Source organism: Corythoichthys intestinalis, chromosome 20, assembly GCF_030265065.1.
Source record: "Corythoichthys intestinalis isolate RoL2023-P3 chromosome 20, ASM3026506v1, whole genome shotgun sequence".
In the NCBI taxonomy this organism is placed as follows: Eukaryota; Metazoa; Chordata; class Actinopteri; order Syngnathiformes; family Syngnathidae; genus Corythoichthys; species Corythoichthys intestinalis.
This window is the reverse complement of record NC_080414.1, coordinates 12,128,399-12,153,945: the sequence shown is the minus strand read 5'-3', so window position 1 is coordinate 12,153,945 and position 25,547 is coordinate 12,128,399. Positions and strand designations below refer to the sequence as shown.

Here is a 25,547-nt window from a genome sequence, read left to right as displayed (position 1 = left end):
AGCAAATATTTTTTCCATTCATTTTTTAACTAATTTAACTTTGATTGTTCCATTCTGTTTTTATTTAAGGTTACACATTTTCAGGTCCCCACAAGTCGTAAAAATTTCTCACACTTACTTACAAAATACAGTGGTACCTCAACATACGATTGCTTCGATACACGATCTTTTCGACATCCGACGTAAAATCTGACTCGCCGTTTGTTTCTATATCCGACGACATGCTCGAAATACGACGACATGACAGCACCGCAGACGAACGTATGGCGGATTTTCTTGTGAGAGAAATCAAGACAGGTTTCAAAAAGGTTGGTACATGTGGTGAAACATGGAAAAAGGTGACGCTTACCATTGAAATGATGATGCAAATTATAGAAAAATATGAGCGGGAGGGACGCATCCGTGAACTGGCTCAACAATACATCTCCATGGTCCTCCCCCGACCACCTTTCGCCAGTCTTTATAAGTTAAGGTGACAATTGTTATTCATTTATTTATTTATTAAGGTGACAATGGCGTGCCGCACGCAGGCTATTTTTAGACCGTGACGTTGCATCGTAAAGCGGAAGTAAAGCCGAAGTGGGACATTATAGACCCGCCCTCGTATAATCCCAACGTAAAAAGTGCTACTTTTCGCCGGTAATCTTTCAAAAACGAACATGCCGATCACGCATTGCTTTTTTGGAACTTGTAGAAACGACTCTAGACATTACGACCATGTTTTCTTCATACGTTCCCGGAAACCAAAAACTCGGGAGGAAAAAATGTGAAAACCGAATTAACTTGCGCGGACTTTAACACCAGCTCAGCGAATCCATTCATGTTTCATATGCAGTAAACATTATGTTGGGTTGGCATGGTCTTTCAGAGGACAAAGAGGTAAGCCATTTTTATATTTTTACTTAATTTTTTTAGTGTAACGTTGTGCCGTACTGCTTCTGTCTGACAATGAATGACCTGAAAAAATTTACAATGGTATCTGACTGCCACTGTTACCGTTTCTGTTATATATATAAATATATATATATATATATAAAAAAACAACTTTAGTAAGGGGGAAGTGTAAATAGTGTCGGCTCGTTTTTTCCGTCTTTTTCAGCCTCTGACACTAAAGCCATCTCTTTAACTGAACATTTTTATGTTCTTCCACATCTATGCCAGTCAATTTGGCACCAGGCACATCATTTTCGGAGAGAATTGGTAGGTTTAGCGCTGTAAACATCTCCTTCGTACACGATTTCCATTCATTTCCTATTAGGGACAAACGGTGGCTTGTCCTAGCTTAGCAACAGTAGCTAATGCCATGAATATTAATGAGCGGAAGTGACGTGTTGCTTGCGGTACGCCATTATTATTGTGCTGACATCGCCAAAGAAATCGCCAGCTTAATCAGGTTTTTTTTATTTATTTCAAAACTTATCCAACACAAAACGCCAACTCTCCTCTGCAGTTGACTGTGTTCGCAAGAAAACACTGAAAATGAAAGTAAGCTTACCTTACCGTTTCCTCTTTCTGTCATGTCAGCCGCGCGGTGCGTTCAGGTACAGCAAAAAACGTCCGCCATATTAGAACACGATTCGTGACATTTCTAAAGGATTTATTATTTTTATAATTATTATATTATTATTCCGATTTTTATTAATAATTTGTTTTGCTATGTGTAATTGCCATTTGTAATAGTACCAGCAGTATATTAAGGATTTAGTGTAGGTTTTTGGGCTGTGGAACAAATTAATGGAACTATTATGTATTCTTATAGGAAATTCCTGCTCGACATACGACCATTTCGACCTACAAACAAGGTCCTGGAACGAATTAACTTCGTATGTAGAGGTTCCACTGTACTCCTGCCAGCGAGTTAAAAATAATATTCAAAACAGATCTATCTCCGTGCTGTTAATACTACTTTAGCGAAGCAAAATGTTCCAATTTGGCCAAGTAATTTAGCGAGTTGATTTGCGTGGGCGCGGTCGCCGTCACCTCTGCCGCTTAACAGGAAGCGAGCGTGCGCAAACACCAGCAGACGCGCCCGCAGCCATGCGAGACTTGATTAGATTTTGATAGCGATCTGGATCCGTGATTCCCACTATTAGATTATTAGCGCGCGGCCGCGCACACACACGTTGGATATAGGGATTTCATTCCAAATCCAATCCTAAAGCCCCCCCGCGTGCCGTTGCCGGGTCAAAAAATCGATTTCACCTCAAATGGAAGAAAGACGGACGGCCCTGCATCCTTGCGGAAAGACACTCGGCTAATAGTTGCGGACGGAGCCTTCCTCTAACTGAGTGAGACTTTTTTGGAGGACTTTTTTTCTTCTTCTTTCTATTTAATACTCTTTCTATTTAAGTTTTTAGTCATGACACTAACTTTTCTTCATGTGAGAATAAGACTTTGTTTTCTACAAAAGATGAGGTTATAACCTTTTTTATTCCTAGAAAATACCTAAAATAATCGCAAAATTATTCATATATTTTTTTTATTTTATTTTATAAATGATTGCATCTTGCAAAAATATGACCTTTCAGTCACAAACTGGTTAATAAATATATATATGGGTTATCTTCCCACACTGAAACATAACTTTAGATCTCGGTAAACTGGTACTTTTATCCCTCAGAAATTTTAATTTTATGCTTTAAAAAAAAAAAAAAAAAAAAAAAAAAAAAAAAGACACATTCTCTCTGAACTCTTTCAGTGTCATTGACGATGATAGATGTCCAATCATGTGGCGTCTAATCATCTTTTTAAAAATTCATTTAAATGAGTTTGTCACTAGTAGACATATACACTAGTAGATATAGCGTATTTGAACTTGCCAGCCCTCCCAGTTTAAATGGACTGGACGTCTATTGTCGTCAATGGCGGCCAGTGAGGCAACTTTTTACGCTTAAAAGTAGTGTTTAATTCTCACAAGTTTCCAACTTTTGGCTCAAAATAAATACAACTGCACTTTGTAAAATTATTTTTCAGCTTTTTTATCTCTTTTCACTTGAATAAAACGCACCTCTTTAGGAAAAGCTAGTTAAATATACCGGGGCGGATCCACCAGGGTGGCATGGGGGGGCAACTGCCACCCTAAAAGACAAGCTTGCCACTGTAGTTGCCACCCCAGTCAGCACCGATGGAAAAAAAATTAAAGTGTCGGTCAATTTGACATTTACAGCAATTAATTAAGTTGTGGTGTCAGTGAGAATCCTTAAAATAATAATAATAATAATAATAATAATAAAAAGATTTTATGGAACTCGGTTTGGTTTCTCTATCAGATTGTAAATGTCCCATGTGGCATTTTGTAGTGTCTACATTCGATTTCTTAGCAAACTCGGATTTAATATGTACGCACAGCTGCCATATGTTGACACAAGGGGTGTCACAATTAATCGATGTTAGCAATGCAACGATTAATCGATTAACTCGAGTAATTCGATTAGAAATAAGATTCGAATTACATTTTGCTGCTTTGAGTATTCGTTAAATTAAAGTGGCGTTGTAATGGTTTGTTTTGAAGGTGTTTGCATTTAGTTTCATTGATTTGGGTGGATACACTGCTCTCTAGTGGCAACAGTGAATATGACATAAGCCATTTCACATGGTTGAATCCAGCTGCTCCCTGTTAAGACCAACATAAGTTTGAGCTAATGTTTTTTTAATACATTTGTAATTTAGTTTATAGGTACATTTAGCCTTTTTTTGTGGGAATATTTGTTTGAACCATTTGTTAAGCGCATTGTAGAAAAAAAATGTTAGCATTTTACAGCATTTAAGCTAGCGGACTTCTGCTATGTAATACCCCTTTCCCACTGGCCAAAAAAACCCATGTCAACTCACTAACAATCGGCTTTTGGTGGCAGTGGGGAAGGTGCAGTGACCCGCCTCGACCCGTGTCAATCAACCCGCCAAGCGACCCGCGTTAAAATCACCTTGACTCTGATCGTCATGCAGTGTGAAAGCAAAACCCCGGGTCAACAGTCAACACCCTAATCTCCGTGGTGACGTAGGCTCTTACGTGATGCGTCATAACAACGCGCCAGTCGCCTCCCATTTAACACGCCCCACAACCGTAGTTACGTCCATGCTCACAGCAAAGCTAGTAGAAGAAGAAGGAGCCAGTAGCGCACCACATTGAACAACATGTCCCAGCACTGGAAAGATGATGAGACCTGCCAGCTCCTTTCGATCCGTGGAGAAAGGAGGCTTCCATGTTGCTCTGCATTGTTTACTTCCTTGAACTGAATGAATTCGGTCGCACTTGTCGACGCGCATTTTAGCGTGGTGACTTCACGTAATCTTACGCACGGCTGAGGAGGGGTGGGAGGGGTTAGACAGGTGAAAAAAAAAAAAAAAAAAGACACAGCTTTTTTTGTCAATGGGAAAGGTGCCAAATGCCAATTGCTAGTGGGTTGCATCGGCTTGGAAAAAACGCGCGTTGACCCACTAGTTTCAGTGGGTACAAGTTAGCAAATTGTTTTGTTGTAATTAGATCCTCAATTATTATTTTTTTTTTTATACCTTTTGAGGCTCAGCTCGGGTATTTTAATTTTTTATGTTCCTTATCCGATTACTCGATTATTCGAACTTACTAGTTTATTGATTAATCGACTACTAATATAATCGATAGCTGCAGCGCTAGTCAATGTGGTTCAATATATTAATTAGCACAATTGAATGTAAATCGATCAAAATGCAAAATAATTATAATTTTAATATCCCGTTTTGTAAAAAAAAAAAAAAAAAAAGATCCATGAAAAAAATGATGTTTCGTCAACAAAATTATCATACACATATACACATTGTATTTTTTATTTCTTTAGGTAAGAGTCTTATATGTATTATACCATGATGAAATATTTGCCACCCTTCAAAAAGTTCCTGCCCCCCTCTCACAACCCAATAAATATTTTTCTTGATCCGCCCCGTATATAAATATACAAAACTAAGCAAATGAAGGTGTAGTAGAGATGGGATCGATAAAAAACAAAGAAAAAAGAACAAACAATCAAAAATTGGGAATTGTTATTGTGTGACTACAGAAAACAACAATAATCAACAACAAAAATGGTTGTTTTCAATCTAATCCAACTTTATGATTTTGTTTTGTCAATCGGTTTCAGCTAACGGCGCCTTTTTGCACCTGCGAGGACAAACAGCCCGGCGTGGAAGTTGGGAGGCTAGCACTCATAATTAGAAAGGCGGTGGCGCCGCTCCAGCATGCGCGAGTGTGTTCGTTGGGGGGAGTTGTTCTATTGGCAGCCGCTTTTTCAACATTGGCAGCTCTTTGTCGCCTCCCACCCAAAAGAACAAATCCAAAGTGATTTCATCGTCACGCGCCAGCCGACTGTGAAGACCGACTTCTCTCTCTTCTCTCATCTGCGCTTCTTCCATAAGACTTAACTTGGGTCCTCAATAGACGGGGCTTGGGCCACGATTGAGCCTGTCATTAAAATTTTTTTTTTTTTTTAAATAAAGTCACCTAACATCATGACACCACTTGAATAGTTTCAAGCTAGCAAGTGTAACCTTATAGGTATTAGCACTGTACTCAGACTCCATCTTGAGGGAAACCATATACAGTAAATATTAGAGGTGTGCAAAATTTCCGATTCTTAGATTATTCGCGATTCGGCCGTGGAAGATTCGAGAACGATTCACAAACATCCAAATTCTGATTATTGAAATATGCCAAGTAAAGCAGAAGTACGACACACTCAGCACGCCGCGCAGTCTTCGGTACGCAATTAGGGACGGAGCGAGAGTAGCTAAACATCATGCTTCTCATTACCCGGCCCCTCGGGTAACGCCAATGCTCAACTCACGGCTCTAGCTCAACTCATGCCACGAGATAAAAAAAAAAAAAAAAAAAAAACATACCTGACTGCTGCCGAAAAGCTGCTACAAGCCACATTATGTTACGGTAGATATCATTTATATAGGACTAGATGCATTATAGCTTCGGTATCGTTACCAGCACATCTACAAAAAACTAGATGCGGAGGTTAGTAATGGCCGCCATCTTAAAGCAGTACACTTCCCTGCAAGGCTGTTGTTGCGAACCTTCCAAGCGAACCTAATTAACTTTTTATCTAAAATACTCCTCAATCGGTAAAATATTGACTTGAATCTATCTTTAAAATAGTTTTAAAACTTTCACATGTTGAAAGTAGACAAAAGAGAAATTATGGAATAACAGGAGCAATTTTAACAACTTTAACGGTTGATTCACAACATTAAATTAATTGAAAGTAGTTTAAAGCTGCTGATATAGAATGGGGACTGGAGTTTTTTATTTACTGTTATTTTTGTATATTTTTTTACTGCTATATGTTAACTTGATACTGAAATAGTAGTTTGGTTTAGCCTGAGAGGATTTTTGAACAATTTTGGAACTAATGTACAAAACAAATTAAAAAAAAAAAAAAAAAAGGGAGTGGGGTGCATCAATAATCGTTTTATAATCGAATCGGAGCCTCTGAATCGTAATCGTAATCGAATCGTTAGGTGCCCAAAGATTCCCAGCTCTAGTAAATATACAGTACATATATGCATACAACAACCTTTTTCTCCTATAGAAATGACTTTAATTTTGTAATATGAAACAATCCCCCTCTCATAAAAGAAATTTTACCAGAAAATCCAATTCTTAAAAATTAACCTTTTGAATTGGCAACTTATAAAAGAAAAAAAAGAAAACAGGACAATATCTCCCCAAATAGAGGGACATCAGTAAATTGTTCCCGTAAGGTTACACCATTTTTAACCCCCCAGAAAATGTGTATATCTTTTTATGGATTTTTGATTTATGGTTTCTCTCAAAAAAAAAAGAGCAAAATACAGTGATCCCTCATTTTTTGCAATTAATGGGCACCACAACCTGCCGCGATAACTGAAAACTGTGAATTAGCGCATAAAAAAAAATTTTAAAAATAAAGAAAAAAATTTGGGGGGTTTTGTGTGTGTATATTTCAAGTATTTTTTTCAGATTTAGCATTGGAAAGATATACTTATAAGACATGTTTTTTCCCCTTTTTTTTTTTACCAAAGTATAATTTAAAAAATGTATATTTTGATAAATGTTTTTTAAGCACTTCAAATGTTATAATTATGATAAGTTTTAAACATGTTACTCTCCCACAGAATTAATTATAAACAAGAATAAAGTACTGTAGTAGAAAAATGCTTGGCTTTATTAAATACTTCATTGTGAATCCACTCACTCCACTCCACTCCACTCCACTTACACACAGTGAGTTGCCACAGCACCTGTTTAACAAGTTAAACGATGATTGGCACATGCGGGACGTTTGAAGTTCGTGACTCTGGCAAGAACCGAAACAAACATCTGTCAATGTCGTTAAGTTTAAAAAGCAACTCCAGTGCACGGCCTGGCGAACAAAGAGCAGGGAGAGGGAGGGAGGGAGGGAGCGAGAGTGAGAATATGCGATTGGCTCAGGACAGTTCATCTATATGCCGTATTGGCCCGAATATAAAACAGTGTTTTTTTGCATTGAAATAAGACTGAAAAAGAGGGGATCGTCTTATATTCGCAGTCTAGACGTTATACCCATTCACAACGCTAGATGGCGCCAGATATCCTTGAAGCAATGTTCTGTCATGACAGATCTCAGCTACTCTCAAGTTTAACCAGTTTGCATTATTTTATTGCAATGTTTTTCCTTATTCAGCTTTGTTTCAAGACTACAGTTACAGTTAGACCTAACTTTGATGGTTAAAGCAGTTATTGCAATTTTGTTGTTTTATCACAATAGATTGGTTTATTTACATTTCAAAAACCAGAAGCCATTCATTTACGAATGTGATTGCACTTTAGTTTACATATTTAAATGTTCAGATATTAAGATTTGAATGAGGCAAAATAACATGCTTTTTTTTCTAAAATATATTGTTATAATCATTTGTTTCGGATGTACTGTAATTATTTTCTGTATAAAAATTAAGTTGGCGTTCAAAAAGTATTTTTTCAAACTTGAGTCTTGAAAAAGAGGGGGTCGTCTTATAATCAGGGCCGTCTTATATTCGGGCCAATACAGTATATATTTTTTAAATTGAATTTTTTTTTTTTTTTTTTTTAAATCCGCGACTCAAGGCGCGAAGTTTGAAATGCGAAGCAGCGAGGCATCACTGTACTTTTGATATTATAGCTACAGTTGTCTTAAACAATATTTTAAATTAAAGGGAAAAAACCTTTTTTTTTTTTTTTTTTTTTTTTTTACTTTTCAAAAGAAAATATACAAAAAAAGAATATTCTTTTAAAATTACAACTAAAGATTAACAGTTAGAGGTCAAAAATTCAATCATGAAAACAAAAATACAACATTCATTTAACTTTTTACTCAAATTTGTCTTAATCTTATTCTTGACAAACTACAAATTAAATGCAGATGTTAGCACATGTCTTATTTTTCAATGAATAGTCTCCTTTGATGGCAGACGACTGAAATTAGACCACATTGTTGAATTTTGAAGTTAAAAAAAAAAAGCAAGTCTTCATGATCAAAACAGCAGCTCCTGTATTCTAATAGAAATCAACAAGAAACGACATAACTCGCACAACTCAATGCAACATGATCCATTATCTTCCCTCATTTTGTTCCAGACATCATCTTGAAGACATTTTCCTCTTTAACTTTCAATTGAGGGCTTCTGCAGGATCCTCTGAGCTTTAGCCAATACTGAGTGCACACACAAGCCTCTTTGGAAATAGATTTAGGACTTGAGTATAAGTGCTGCACAAAGCAGGAGAGCTAATGAGGCATTGTTTAGAGAGGTGAGTATGGCGTGTTTATCTTTTTGCCACATGGGGGGACAATTGAGGCTTTTTTTTAAGAGGGGGTTGTTGGGATTTACGCGGACTTGCCGCCGAGCTGCCATTCTGGCCACCGTCCAGCCTGTAAAATCCCCTCAGTGGAAACCTGTGGAGATGTCGGGTTGACCTTCACGGCAGTCTCGGAATAGCTTTTCTCCATACTGCGCCACTTAACTCACTGGCTGCCATTGACGGCGATAGGCGTCTAATCCATTTTGACTGGGAGGCGTGAATAAATAACGTCTACCACTGTTAATGGCAGTGAATGATTGGAGTCAAAAGTCAAGATACTGCTTACCACTTACATGTACTACTATTTTCTAAAGCTGTTTTGTTTTTGTTTTTAAGGTTCGGGGTTACACATTTTCAGGTCCCCACAAGTCATGGAAGTTTAAAATTTATCACACTTTCACAAAACACAAACAAGTAAATGAGTAAATGAGCCAAATAGTTAAAATAACTTGAAAATTAAAAAAACAACTTACACTTATGGACTCCTTTAAGACTGGAAGTCGTTGGTACTGCAACTTATACTTAGTTGTGGCTGTGTATTATAATATACTAGTATGTTAACATTTGTAATATTACATTAGTGCTGCAACGATTAATCAATTAACTTAAGTTATTCCATTAGAAAAACGATTCGAATTAAATTTTGCTGTTTCGAGTATTCGTTTGATTATGTAATGGTTTGTTTTGAAAGTGTTTGCATTCAGTTTTATAGATTTGGTGGTTACACTGTCCTCTAGTGGCAACGGTGAATATTACATACCTCATTTCACATTGCTGAATCCAGATTCTCCCTGTTAAGACCAACATAAGGTAAGTTTTTGTCTGAGAAAATGGTTTTTAATGCATTTGTAATTTAGTTTCTAGGTACATTTAGCCGTTGTTTTTTTTTTTTTGTGTGTGTGTGTGTGTGTGGGAGTATGTGTTTGAACCATTTGTTAAGAGCATTGTAAAAAAAAAAAAAAAACAATAAAAAAGTTAGCATTTTATTATAGCATTTAAGCTAGCGGACTTTTGCTATGTAAGTTAGCCAATTGTTCTTTTGTCGTACTTAGATCTTCATTTATTTATTTTTTTATACCGTTTGAGGCTCAGGTCAGGTATTTTAATTTTTTATGTTCCTTATCCGATTACTCGATTATTCAAACTAACTAGTTCATCGATTAATCGACTAAAATAATCAATAGCTGCAGCCGTAAATAAAATTTTTAACTTGTAAGTTCTTAAATGTTGCTTAACACTCACTAACTTGACCAAAAAGTAAACATTACCTATAGTAATATAATGTGTAGTGCTGTTTATACGTCATGTAACTGAATGACGATTATTGTGGAATGCTAAGTATTGTAAGCTAAGTATCGTAAGCTGAATAGGTTTAATGTTGATTTAACCTATTCAGCCTATTCTTATTATAGCTTGTATTTCAATAGGTAATTTCTGTTCTTGTTTGTGAAAATGACATTCTCACCAAAATATGTAGGTTTTTTTCCTACCATGAGTATTTTTTTTTCCTCCTGCTGCGACTTACACACCCAAAAAATGCAGTATACATTTTCGGGTGTTCACAAGTCATGCAAGTCATGCAAGTTTAAAATTCATTACACTTTCACAAACACCTGCCGCTGTTTTTTGGTTTTTGGTTTTTTTTAACTCGCTGCTTCGCCTGAAAACGCGTGTCAGCAACACTTCCACGATCCTGACAGCCCAAGCAGTCATCTTGAACTTTCAATGCGACTTTTGGAACAAAACGTTTGGAAAGCAACAAAAGAATTGCGACAACAAAATGTCTTCCTGTCAAACTATTATACTGACTAACTATAACGGGGAAAAAAATCATGTGCCTATTTTAACGGCTACACACCCATAAATTGAGGGCGCTATTGCTACGCTAATAGTAGCAACAGACTGGAATGTTCTTGTTTTTTGTTTTTTTCGCGACTGTGACTGATGCAGTCTAACAAACAAGCTTGCTGCCCGAGGTGCTCTTTACGTCTTCGAATGTTTCCAGTGTACATCCATTAGAGCCACCGGGACGGGGCGGGGGAGGCCGTCCCCAGAGGCCTCGGTAAGGGCGGCCGCCACTGGGGTTTTTCACGTTATTAGCTGCAGATGCCGGTCACCGAGCGGTGGAAAGAACAGCCGCCATCATCGCAAACGACGTGGCCCATCTGGAGCGCACGTAACATCATCAAGTCAGGGTCAGCGCTTCGCCCCGCGCCGCCGCTGGGTACGTGCCACCATCATGTGACGTCATGGCCCCCGCAGGGGCCAGGCAGATGGAGACCTTTTCCTTTCAGACCTAATCTGCTGAGTCGGACAGTGAGCAAGTGTCTTTTAGGGTCTCAACTCTGCTCCAATGGCGCTTTGTCATTTCAGTTCTGTGGTTTACACACACAATCTGGACCCAACATGGCCCTACGAGCTTGTGCTATTTACAGCCCCTTTAAATATTCAACACCTGCCGTGTTCCCCGCGCGTCTTTGATCAGCCTCCGATTTCCTCTGTGCCCGCGTTTCATGTGCAGGCATCAAACCGGCGCAACTTCCACTGCGAGCCTGCCACACTCAGGCTCATTTCCGCCCACCACAACACAACAGGCAACTTATTCATACTGGGAGGAGAAAGAGGAGCCGAGGATAGTCCAGCATGTGTCCTGACTGGTCTAGTACTCATTAGTTGCCATTGACAGCAATAGACGTCCAATTTATCTTGTGATAAATTAATTTTAATTCACATCAGGAAGATGGAAAAGAGCCAAACGTGGCTCTGGAGCCACAGGTTGAACACCTCTGTTTGGGCATCTATTATCGTCAATGGTATTAAAAGACAATGTGTATGTGTTGCACTAAAATCACATTTCCCAGTGATGCTGAAATGGACTTGACCAATTGCATGCAACATTTGCAAGAGAAGTCCTCAAAACCACACTTGACTCTTAACTTTAAGCTAGTTTAATTAAAATAAATCAACACCTAAACAGGTAACCTCAGCTTTCACCGCTAAAGTGCAGATTCAATTATTTAATACAAGCATAATTTTCATCTCCATTGTACGTCCAAGCAAACAAAACAAAACAAAAACAAAGGCCCCAAACGCTCCACACCACCCTCTGACCACACCGAGCGTCGCACCTGCGCGCAGCCGAGCCTCGCTCCAGGAGGCCCGGCCAGAAACGCGGAGCTCCCGCGGGCGGGAGTGCGTGGAAGCAACCTAAGATGAGCGACACAAGTTTTCTTCCGCGATAAAAGCGCACAAAGTCGGGCTTCTGTTTCACTGACGAGTCGCTCTTAAACTTAGGAAATATTATTTTCAAAAAAGTAAAGTTAAAATCAAAGCGAAAGAAGCTTCAAGTAGTACGCTTTAAGTAGTACGCCGCTAATGAATACGGTCGTTTGTTACAGGAGCCCGCAATAATAATCAGGCCTGGCCAGACCGAGGCGAGCGCACAAACAAAAGCCGACATGAGAGCCTCTCACCTGGGCACGATGGAGCGACTTTGTCCCCGCGGAGGAGCGGCAGCGGCGGGGGTAGAGGATGGGAGATGGCGCGAGAGTATCCGATTGAGAGCAGCCAGTGTCGGCCGCGCGTCCGCAGCAACTGCGTCCTCGCTGGGTGGATGACACGGAGGCTGAGGGGACGCCAGCCGCCCATTGGCTGTCGAGTCCCCGGCAGCAGGAGAAAGGGGGGTGAGATAGATGGAAGGAGGTGGAGGGAGGGAGGAGGGAGAAAAATAACGGCGTTCAAGTTGATCAACACCACATTCGATTTAATTGAACATTTATGTGATACAACAAGCCACTTGCTCGATTGCATTAGTCTCGCTTACTGTTTTGGGTTTGCTTTAATTCGACTTTTATTCAATTCTAATGAAAATTGATCATACGAATACATTTCACATCCCATTGTAATTAACTCATTGACTGCCAGTGACAGCGATAGACGTCCAATCCAATTTGACTGGAAGGCTGTCAGCGATTATCGCTGTCAAACCTATGGTCGTTGGACATCTATCGCCGTCAATGGTAGTGATATATGATAACTCAATACAAGGCATTCCAAATGAAATGGATTTGATGTCTACCACTGTCAGCATATGAGTTAATGTACGCATATTGATCATATTTTCCCGCCGATAATTGCATTATTAATGTGCAACAATTCTGAATGATGGGATTTTCTAGTTGTAAGGTTTATACTTAAAAGCAAGGTGGTCTAAACAATAATCCACAAAAAAGAAAAAAAGAAAAAGATTTATCATAGTCAGACATGCATTGTTTTGTTTGGTCAAAAAATGTATTTTTTTTTTTTTGTTTGTTTGTTTTACTAGATGTGTAGTGTAATTCATCATGTTTTGCATTGCTATTGTTATATTTTCATGTTTGTTTATATGTTGGCAGGATTGCACACACACACCAAAAATTCAACTACAACCACAGGAATTTTGGATAGATTATGATTGTAGTCATTTTTTAAAATTTGCATATCAAACAGAAATCAACATTGAAAGACTACATGCCATCTATGAATCATGCTCGTCGTATGGAATTGAATACTTATTTTCATTATGTTCAGACTTACATGTACCTCTTTTCACTTGCTGAATATGCTGGTCCATTCTTTCCCCCTTCTAAACGCATTGATTGGCTGATCTGAGTTTTTTTCCCCAGCCAGTAGCAGCCACGGTAAAAACCGTAAAAATACGTCAATGTTGTGGAAGTGAGGAACACACTACAAATTTTGCTACTGAAAGTCTGACCTGCATCAAAGTTAGCATAACATTAAACTGTTTGAATTTGCTACCCTTCAAGACTAGAGTAGGAAGCTGTGTCCTCCTGTATGTGTTTTCTACTGTTAACATTAAATTAACTGTGAGAAATGTAGTGAACCGAGGTTTACCCCCTTCTCCCCAATTTTACTTTTTATTTTATTTACGTGGTCTTAAATCAGCCCACAGGAGCTTTCATTTTTTCATTGAGTTTGGCTGTGCTTGTGGAAAAAAAGCTCCATTTTTATTTATTTTTGTCATTTCCTAACAAAGACGTTTTCAGTTATTTTTAATTTCTTTATTTAGACAATATTGAGTGGTCTTAAAACAAATTTTTTTGTTTGTTTGTTTTTTTTTTTTTTAATTCCTGGATAGTTAAGAGATGATTAACAAGCTTGTATTTATTGTGTATGTTAATATAATGTAAATTAAAATTGTTCTTAAAATCCGGACATTTTGTCTAGATGTTTTCAAAATGTTTTAGTAGTTTTTCAAAACAGAGGTTTGAATTGAACGGTGTAGGCTGAACCAATACACATAAAAATTAGTGTTGATTTTGCATTGATCACAATGAATATCCTGCCATGGTTAGGCCATATCGTCCCTACCAATGTTGAGAACAAACCTACGCCCTTGCATACATCCAAAGTATGCATTTTACTTCCATAAATTAATATTAAATGAATAAAAGAGTCTTTACATAAACTTAAACAGTCAGGTAGATTTGGCGTTCCACATGGCTGCATTCCCCGACTCCTTCAGTTTCCCCAAATCCGTTCCTTCCCTAATTTTATCTTCTGTTTACTAGGTCCATGACTTTGTTTGCATCTTCATTGCTGTTTACAGTCTCGCCGCTTTCATTTTGGGATGCGGTTGACGAGAACGCGGAGACGGCGGTGTGCCGGCCAGAAATCAGATTAAAGGCCCAACATGTAAACTGCTGGGTTAGAGAGTAATCAAACTAATGCAGCTCATCACTGCCTCATCCAGCGCACACTGCCTGCACCAGATTACTGCCCTCTAATCTCTTCTGCGTTTGTGTGTGTGTGCGGACATATACATGTAATGAACTCTTAAGCGCTCTCTTAGCGGACTACAAATAAAATGTTCGCGAGCTGAACAAGTTGCGATGGAAATGAGGTCGAGGGCTATTGTGATGTTTGATGTTTGTTTTTTCAACAACGGACATGTACAAAATCAAATCGTTTTATGGAGAACAAGGAACAAGCTTATAAAGAACAGAATTGAAGTGAAGTGGAAAAGTGCAACTCGCTAGCTGTTACTGAAGTGAGAATGATAAAAACAAGCCGTGCGCTTTTATATTTAATTAAATTATACATTGTAATTATAATCCGATGGGAAGCGTGGATATCAGATCAGTGGAAGGTGTGATTCTTTTGGAAGGTGTCGTTTTCCGATGACAAGATAAGGAATGCTATTATCGCAAGAAAGGAAAGTCATTAAGATGTGGAACGCCGGGTGTAATCAAGTCCAGATTTGGAGATGTTCTTTGCAAAACAACTGATTTAATTTAGTTCACAGATTGAGAAGATCTGTTTCCCCACTTTCTGGACGGTGGATTTCCACTAAGGCTTTAAAACAGGGGTCCCCAAACTACGGCCCGCGGCGCCTCCACATTTGGTCCGGCCCCCTGAACAATACCAGAGAGCATTTTGATTTTTTTGTTTCAATAGTGTTATTTCTTTCCTGGCTTTATCTGTGAAGAACCCAGAGAGGGTTATATGGTTATTATCTATTTAATTAATAGTGTTATTATTACTTATTATTATATTAACGCATTGGCCCGACTATAAGATGGTGTTTTTTTGCATTGAAATAAGACTGAAAAAGTGGGGGCCATCTTATATTCGCGGTCTAGACATTATACCAATTCACAACACTAGATGGCGCCAAATATAATTGAAACGATGTTCTTCCATGACAGATCTCAGCTACTCTCAAGTTTAACCAGTTTGTATTATTTTATTGCAATGTTTTTCCTTATTCAGATTTATTTCAAGACGACAGTTAGTTAGACTTCACTTTGATGGTTAATGCAGTTATTGCAATTTTGCTGTTTTATCACTATAGATTGGTTTATTTACATTTCAAAAACCAGACGCCATTCATTCATGAATGTGATTGCACTTTAGTTTACATATTTAAATGTTAAGATATTAAGATTTGAATCAGGCAAAATAACATGCTTTTTCTCTCAAATACATTGTTGTAATCGTATGTTTCAAATGTAATGTAATTATTTTATGTATAAAAATTCATTTGGTGTTCAAAAAGTATTTTTTCAAACTTGAGTCTTGAAAAAGAGGGGGTCGTCTTATAATTAGGGCCGTCTTGTATTCGGGCCAATACGGTATATTATATTATATTATATAATATTATATTATATTTTATTTAGGGCTGTCAAACGATTAAAATGTTTAATCGAGTTAATTACAGCTTAAAAATTAAGTAATCGTAATTAATCGCAATTAAAACCATCTATAAAATATGCCATATTTTTCTGTAAATTATTGTTGGAATGGAAAGATAGGACACAAGGTATCCGGATATATACATTCAACATATGGTACATAAGGACTGTATTTGTTTAATATAACAATAAATCAACAAGAATGGCATTAACATTATTAACGTTCTGTTAAAGCGATCCATGGATAGAAAGACTTGTAGTTCTTAAAAGATAAATGTTAGTACAAGTTATAGAAATTTTGTATTAAAACCCCTCTTAATATTTTCGTTTTAATAAAATTTGTAAAATTTTCAGTCAAAAAATAAAGTAGTAGCCCGCCATTGTTGATGTCAATAATTACTTACACAATGCTCATGGGTGCTGAAGCCTATAAAATCAGTCACACCCAAGCGCCAGCAGAGGGCAGCAAAACTCCATAAAACACAATTAACAAGTGGGCATTTCACTGTACTGTCATTTAAATCTGTCTGAGCGCAGCATGTGCGTTAATTGCGTCAAATATTTTAACGTGATTAATTTAAAAAATTAATTACCGCCCGTTAACGCGATCATTTTGACAGCCCTAATTATATTATAATTGTATTTAATTTTTTTCCGTTAAGAATACAGAAAGGGTTATTTGATTGTGGCTTTCTGAAAAATAATAAATTTTTACATTTAGGCACTCCTGCAATCGTCAAAAATTTTCTATTACAAACTGACCCTGGACCCTCATCAGAGAAGGGAAAAGTTATGTGGCCCTCACAGGAAAAAGTTTGGGGACCCCTGCTTTAAAATCACAGGAACGGTGTAACCCTGAACCTGTCCTGAACTGAATGCAGAGTTTTGTTGACATCTGGATCCGATCTGGTTTGGGATTTGAGGTGTGACGTGTGATAAATACAGCGTCCTAAGAACCTGACATTCACAAGTCACTCATGTCCCGACGACCGCCGTTGACCGCCGACTTTAATCTCTGGAATCTCGCCAAGCGACCACTTAGCCTCCGTCAACGTCAAACGTCGCCCGAGCCAAGCGGAGGCGTTGCGCTTGGCGTGGGCCCCCATCTGCAGATCAGCCCCAGATGAGTGTCACAGCGCCAACCTTGACAGCAGAACACATGACAGCTGCAAAACGCCGTGCGGTTTCTTCAAAGCTGAACATTCCGGAGAGACTCATCGACGAGCACCCCAGACCTCCGTTCAAGGCCGCGTCCCGTCGGGGAGAGTTTTTGTGCTGATCCATATCAGCGCCATATAATAAACAGAACCCGCAAGCTTGAACACAATCGCATTTTCCCATATGAAACAATGTAAACAAAAATAATCTGTTCCAGGGTCAAACCGTCGCAATCCGTCATCCTTTATTAACTGCGTGGGACGTGTTTGAACTTTCTGGTCGTGTTAGTTTTTCAGCAATGTTGCTCATGGGTAATATTTACAATGTTTCTTGATAATATTTTTAATCCAAATGGTTCATTTGACCTGCAATCAATGAAAATTAATTAACTAAAACTAAATATATTTTGGTTGAAAATGAACCAAATGTGGTGTATTTTGGCTTTGTCATTGAGTTTAATACTCAGATTTCTCTGGAAGTTCATTCTAATGCAAAAGTGCCAGGTCTCGCTAAATTACAAGGAGAAAAACAGCATAAACGCACTGTAAACAACCCTTCATTTGTATTTGAAGGTGGATAAATGCCAGCACGTGTCATCAAAATTTGACACGTACTTGGAGGGAAAATAACAAAAATGCAATGATGCATTTTTCAGCAGCCCCTGATGACTCGATTATATTCCCTGTAATGAAAAGACAACAGAGATTTTCTCATGCTGCTTCAAATACAAAACAATTACCACTTCTATTTTTAATACAATAAACGCTTGTAAATAAAAGTCGCACGCGGCGTCCCAAAATTAAGAATAAAATCGCCAAATTTGTATGTCTGGTAGAAAAAGTTAAATACTGATACGTTTGCAGTAGACCCGTCTTGACTTAACGTAAATGACGTAAATGCATTGGCATGCACAACATCCCGTTGACGGTTAAAGGTGAGTTAAAGAAAATATATATATAGATGCGTGGAAAGTTGAGAATGGCGGACACTTGGGATGCAAGCGGGGAAAGCGGCACAAAGCCCAAAAAGCAGACGAGAGTGGCAAAAGCATAAATGTATTTTAACGAAACAAAGGAAGGTGTCACTGTCGTGTGCCGAGTATGCATACCATGGCAGCACGTCGGCCATAAATGAACACCTGAAGCGCCGTCACCCACGTAAAATTTTGGAAGGCGACAGGAGACAACAAGCTGGCGGATCGTAAGCCCATAACGACATTTTTTATTGAAGTTGCCTTTATGTGCGCCGTACAACGGAGTATTAGTTGCTATTTAGCCCTAAATCTGTTTAAAAAATGAAGTGTTTCAAAATGTTTTTGTGAATATCGTCAACAAAAATTTAACTGCAACATTAGTTAGAAAAAAAAAAGTTGGTAAAAATATTATTAGACTAGTTGACTAATTGTTAAAAAAAGGCTGAGTTATACTTCTGTGGCAGACCTACGCCGTCAAAGCAGACCCGATTTACGACCCTCCGCCGTAGCCTGACGTGCCCCTACACATACAAATCCTGACTGGGCGTTACGTCATCGCGTGGGGATTTGACGCAAATCGACTGTGATTGGTCCTCTCAGACTGTGGTTTCCGGTTCAGTGCGAGATCACTGCCATTTTAAAACGTTGTGCTACACGCAAAAATGGACGAAAGCTAACGATAGTATCATTGAAGAGGTCCGCAAGTACGACAACCTCTACAATGTCTCGTCAAGACATTACAAAGATTTCCAAATAGCAAGCAATTCGTGGAAGGAGATCGTTGAAAATACGTGCTGGTGGTCAGCGAATGTGTGTTCGGAAGCAAATGGCCACACGAAGCGTTGACCCAGCCGGCCAAAAACCGTCAGCTTTTCATCACTTTATATTTTTTGTTGGTGCACTTTATCATTTATTGTGTACATATGTTTTCTGTGAGTCTGTGACTTACTTATATTTCACACTTCAAGAATATGAAGAATAAAGCACAGGTTTGGTGTCAAAAGACTTGTTTTGATGTTTAATTTTCAGCAACAGACAGTTCACACACTTGATACACCATCACTGATTGAGAGTGTCTCAGTGCCTTTATGATTAAGTGTTTACCATCAAGTAAGGGTGTAATGGTACATGTATTTGTATTGAACCGTTTCGGTACGAGGTGTCGGTACGGAGACGTACCGAAACTTTTCAAGGCTGTGAGTCGATCAGGGTTACAGTTTCTTTTTGTATATTATATTTACTCCGTCTTCTCTACTATAATGAGGACCAACACGGTAGGACAGCATAACCCAGAAACGTCAACGGCGCAACAACGTGTCCGCCGCGAGAACGCAGTGAAACGCCGGCGTTGAAGTCAATCAGCCAATGCACACCAGTCGCAGTGCGGCCGCGTGTTAGATGCGTCCCAGAAGCGGCTCAACACGTCGCACTCGAAAAGAACGGCAGAGTTTATTATTTGACGCGAAACGCGACCCTCCTGCGTCAATACTACTACCGATAGCTAGGATCGCGCAGTCCTCGTGTAAAAATACGGTGGATCCGGTCGATCTAGTTCTATAATATGTGATATCTACCGTATCATGTGGGCGTAGTTTGTAGGCTATTGGCTACAGTCAGGTATTATTGGAGCCACCTAGCATCGCATTAGCAACTGCGTCTTCCCCACTCCTGCTCTGCTCTCTCGTCTCCGTGAGTCCATCTCTCTCAGACATTTTTTAAACCAACTTAGTAACGCACGCCTTTCCCGCCTCAGTAACGGTAACGCTGTTGCCAAGATGAGAAAAGTAAATAATTAGATTACTCACTACTGAAAAAAAATAACGCTTTTAGTAACGCCGTTATATTCTAACGCCGTTATTAACAACACTGATCGTAACCCACTTTTTGAGTCCATCAGATCTCTTAAGTGGTAGATCGGGGCACAGTTGACTTGTCTTTGTTGATTTACTGCTGTCTTCTCTGCTATAATAATAACCAACACTGCCCCGTGTTCAATACAAAACCCTCCTACCACAACAAAACAAGTAGGAACTAATATTCACATCGGAACTAAAGTTATACAACATAAAATATACAATATAAATGAATACTACATCACATTTGTAAAACAAACACATAATAGAATAAATAATGGCCCATTTAAATAAATTGAAATGAGCTAAAACACCTGTAATTAAATAATAAGAATAATACACAGATCCTGCTTACACAATTAAATTTATTAATTTCTGTGTGGCGCTTTAACTTGAGAAAATCCACCAATAAAGCTTTTGAAAACCGTTCATAAGAAAAAAAATGATTCATTGAGGCATTTCATTTGTAAAATACATGTTAAAATCATTGTCATTGGGATTGCTTTTCTCTTTAGCGCATGACTTCTTTTTTCTTCTTTCTTTCAGAAAGAAAGCTGACCAATAAGCAGGGTCTGAAAGGCAAATTGTTGTTGGATTATCTTTAAATACCCGCTACTTTTTGAGCAGAATTCTAGCTTTGTATAGGCTAATGTTCCTATTGTTGAAAGGTGTGTAATAAACAACTAGCATATTTATATTTTGCATTTTGTTTTCTTACTTTACCGAAAATGAACCGAACCGTGACCTCAAAACCGAGGTACGTACCGAACCGAGATTTTTGTGTACAGTTATACCCCTACCATAAGGGCTTCCACTGCAGTACAGAAATCTGCTATCGCTTCCCACTCGCTGGTTGTAGGACACGGCAAAAAAATTGGACAAAATGCTGGAAAACGCAGTTTCTGGCTTCCACCCGATGCTAGACTTCATAATGTGACTGCCAGTCTCTGTGTGGCATCAACAGTCGTACAGACCACCTCCGCAACAGTCTTCTGCGTTGCCTGTGCCTCAACATTTGTGTGATCAACATTTGTTGTTCAATGTGGATGAGGTGAAGATCCACATTCAAGCATTCCATCTCCGTTGCCAGTGTTGTCTAACCGGAATAAAACTCTAGGAATTCGACAAGAGTCCCCCAAAACCGCACAAACACAACTAGGGCTGCAGCTATCGAATATTTTAGTAATCGAGTAATCGACTGAAAATTCTATCGATTAATCGAGTAATCGGATAGGTAAAGAGCAATTATACATATCCATGAGAAAAAAAGACATTTAATCCAATATTGAACCATTTTCAGTCAATCAGTGTCTTTATTTTTGATGTACATTGTTGAAAACAGCCAACAATTGCATCTAAGACCTTTTATGTATGTGTATATATATATATATATATATATATATATATATATATATATATATATATATATATATATATATATATGTACATATATAAGGTCTAGAAGTTTTTTGAGTAAAAGCATTTTTTTCTAGTAACATATATAAACATATTTCTTAACTAAAAGTGTAATTACGCTTGATAACACACATCACTTGAAAGCTACGTGTTTTTCCACGTGTTTCAATTTAGTTTCCATTTGTGTCAAGCTATTTTTAAGTTAAGTTTTAAGTTAGTCTAAACTGTAAGTACAGGTAGGATTTTGAGTTTTTGCAGTGTTCAAAATAAATGTATGATACCTGCTGTATTGGAGCACATTTATTCAGCAATGACTACTGAGCTAAAACTGACAGTTAGCTTTATTATGTTTTAATTTTACACCCTCATCACTCTACAGCGCTGTGTTTTTACAGATTAAATAAAGCCTGTATGTAAAACACGTTAGCCACACATCGACAGTGGTCATAATCAATAGAAACCTAGCCCTCCGATGGGCTAACGTTACGTGAGCATGTGACAGTAACGTTATATTTATTAGCAATGAGAAGTCTACTGCTTAAAGATGGCGGCTGTTTACTAACGCTGCCCAGACGCTGCCGAGTCTGTCATTTTGCATCTAGTCCTAAATGCATGCGATATCTATGAGACGCATCGGACACTACTTGCTACCAAACTAGCATCATGCGGGCAACATCGGCGTAGTTTGTAGCGGCTGTCGGCTGCGGTAATTTTTTTCTTTTTTTCTTTTTATTGCTCCTTCCTCTACGCACGTGACGTCAGCGCGTTGTCCTGCATTAAAAGTAGTCCGGGCAAAACGGGATGCTTAGAGCTGGCAAAATTAAACGATTCCTTGAGGTGAATAAAATTACTCGGATCAGTTTTTAACCTCGAGTTACTCGAGTTGCTCGAGTATTCGTTTCAGGTCTAAACACAACGCAACACCCCTTTAGTGGCTTGGTGGTGAATTACAGAACAGCGTTTACACTTGTCGCAGAACTATCGAATGTTCATTGATGCCATAAGGTCTACATCGTCGCTACACTCAGGCTTAATGGGGAGAAAAATAATAATCGTTTCGGACAGCTCTAGTTTGGCGTTTCCACATTCTCTGGAGTCTACCCTAAACTTCCAGGATTACAACGCAGGCTTGTCAGACTTTTGTTTCCCCGTTGTCCCAAATAGACTCCCCCAAATCCGGTTTGAGAATCTTGGGGGAACGGTCGCCTTATTTTGTCGTTCCAATTCGTCCCTCAGACGCAGCCTGGGGACACAAAGGAAGAGCTTTAGATGACGGCGGCCTCGCCGTGCCCTCGCAGCGCAATTGGGCCGCCTGCCACCGGCGCCGTGATTTATGATGCCTTCAGAATGTACACTCTTGTACTCTTTTCTTTTTCTGCCCATTCTTTCTGCCAACACCGCCTCAATGGAGGGTCACCGCTCCGCTTCGCTCGCCTCAACAGGAAGTGCTCGTCTCCGGTTTGTGTGGTCCCCTGGGAACGGCGTGCAAATGTCAACCTGCTTTAAATGTGTTAACGTTTTCGTTGCCGTTGAGAACGATAGATGATCAATCTAGTTGTTAAAGAGACTTGGTTGGTAAGGTCTCAGGGTCTAATTCCAAAGTACCGGTACTCACTTTGGGTGTTGGGTCTTTTTCTCAGTCGTGATCTTGACTGCCAAAAGTCCTGATCTTGACTTAATATCAGCTATTCTTGATTTCGGAATAGTTTTGGAGTTAGTTAGTCTTGGAGTCAATTCTGAAAATAATCTGTTTTGGCTTTGTCTCACTCTTTTAGATTTTGGGCAAGTTTTGTTCTTTTCTCAGACCTGATTCTCAAAATATTGTTTTGTTCTTAGTCTTGGTCTTGACTGCCAATAGTCTATATCTTTTGGGCTAGTTTTGGTCTGGTCTTGGGAGTCGATTCCCAAAAGACTATATTTTTTTGTCTTTGTCTCAGTCTTGATTTTGCTCTGGACTCGGTCCTGGTTGTGACGTCCAAAAGTCTTGATCTTGATTTGTTTTAAAATTATATCTAATTTTTGGCAAACCTTTATCTTTTCTCAGACTTCATTTTCAAAATATTGTCTTGTTCTCAGTCTTGGTCTTGGCTCTCAATATCTAGATCTTTTTCCTGATTTCGGACTAGTTTTGGTCTGGTCTTGGACTCAGTGACGAAAAGAATCTGTTTGGACTTTGTCTCACTCTCTCAGATTTTGGGCAAGTTTTGGTCTTTTCTTAGACCTGATTCTCAAAATATTGTTTTGTTCTCAGTCTTGGTCTTGACTGCCAAAAGTCTAGATCTTGCCAGCTGCCGTTGAGAACGAGAGATGTTCAAACCAGTTAGTAAAGAGACTTGGTTGGTAAGGTCTCAGAGTCAAATTCCTAAATACTCACTCTGGGTGTTGGTTTTGTTCTCAGTTTTGGGTGTGACTGCCAAAAGTCTTGATCTTGACTTATTATCAGTGATTTCTGATTTAGGACTAGTTTCAGTCTGGTCTTGGAGTCGATTCCTAAAAGAATCTGTTTTGTGTTTGTCTCATTTTCTCAGATTTTTAGCAAGTCTTTGTCTTTTCTCAGACGTGATTCTCAAAATATTGTCATGTTCTCAGGGTCTAAGGTCTCAGGGTCTAATTTCAAAGTACCGGTACTCACTTTGGGCGTTGGTCTTGGTCTCAGTCTTGGTCTCTACTGCCAAAAGTCTAGATCTTGATTTAATATCATTGATTCCTGATTTTGGACTAGTTTTGGTCTGGTCTTGGGAGTCAATTCCCAAAAGACTATACTTTTTTTTGTTTTTGTCTCAGTCTTGATTTTGGTCTGAACTCGTTCCTGTTTGTGACGTCCAAAAGTCTTGATCTTGATTTGTTTTAAATTATATCTAATTTTGGGCAAATCTTGATTTTTTTCTCAGACTTCATTCTCAAAATATTGTCTTGTTCTCAGTCTTGGTCTTGGCTCTCAATATCTAGATCTTTTTTCCTGATTTAGGACTAGTTTTGGTCTGGTCTTGGAGTCAATTACGAAATGAATCTGTTTTGGCTTTGTCTCACTTTCTCAGATTTTAGGCAAAGCTTGGTCTTTTCTCAGACTTGATTCTCAAAATATTGTCTCATTCTCAGTCTTGGTCTCGACTGCCAATAGTGTATATCTTGACTTAATATCATTGATTGCTGATTTCGGGCTGGTTTTGGTCTAGTCTTGGGAGTCGATTCCCAGAAGACTATATTTTTTTGTCTTTGTCTCAGTCTTGATTTTGTTCTGGACTCGGTCCTGGTTGTGACGTCCAAAAGTCTTGATCTTGATTTGTTTTAAAATTATATCTAATTTTTGGCAAACCTTTATCTTTTCTCAGACTTCATTCTCAAAATATTGTCTTGTTCTCAGGCTTGGTCTTGGCTCTCAATAGCTTGTTCTTGATTTAATCTCAGTGATTCCTGATTTCGGGCAAGTCTTGGTTGGTTCTAAGTCATGGGCTTGAGAACAACCCTACAAAAAGTCAACTACAGTGATCCCCCGCTACTTTGCGCTTCAAACCTGATGCCCTCAGTCCATCGCGGATTTTTTTTTTTTTCAATTAAAAAACAAATAAAAAAACTAGGGCTGTCAAACGATTAACATTTTTAATCGAGTTAATTACAGCTTAAAAATTAATTAATCGTAATTAATCGCAATTCATCTCAATTCAAACCATCTATAAAATATGCCATATTTTTCTGTAAATTATTGTTGGAATGGAAAGATAAGACACAAGATGGATATATACATACGGTACATAAGGACTGTATTTGTTTATTATAACAATAAATCAACAAGATGGCATTAACATTATTAACATTCTGTTAAAGCGATCCATGGATCGGAAGACTTGTAGTTCTTAAAAGATAAATGTTAGTACAAGTTATAGAAATTTTATATTAAAACCCCTCTTCATGTTTTCGTTTTAATAAAATTTGTAAAATTTTCAATCAAAAAATAAACTAGTAGCCCGCCATTGTTGATGTCAATAATTACTTACACAATGCTCATGGGTGCTGAAGCCTATAAAATCAGTCACACCCAAGTGCCAGCAGAGGGCAGCAAAACTCTGTCTGAGCGGGGCATGTGCATTAATTGCTTCAAATATTCTAACGTGATTAAT

General features: G+C 38.5%; 1 protein-coding gene across 1 annotated transcript in view; it reads right to left on the bottom strand.

Moving 5' to 3' along the window:
• Window positions 1-25,547, bottom strand: part of LOC130908489 (cadherin-6-like) — a 220,023-nt gene that overhangs the window by 108,702 nt on the left and 85,774 nt on the right. Inside the window, exon 2 of the mRNA XM_057823949.1 lies at window positions 12,310-12,487. The gene's annotated coding sequence lies outside the window, so the exon portion shown is untranslated. The remainder of the gene's footprint in view (window positions 1-12,309; window positions 12,488-25,547) is intronic.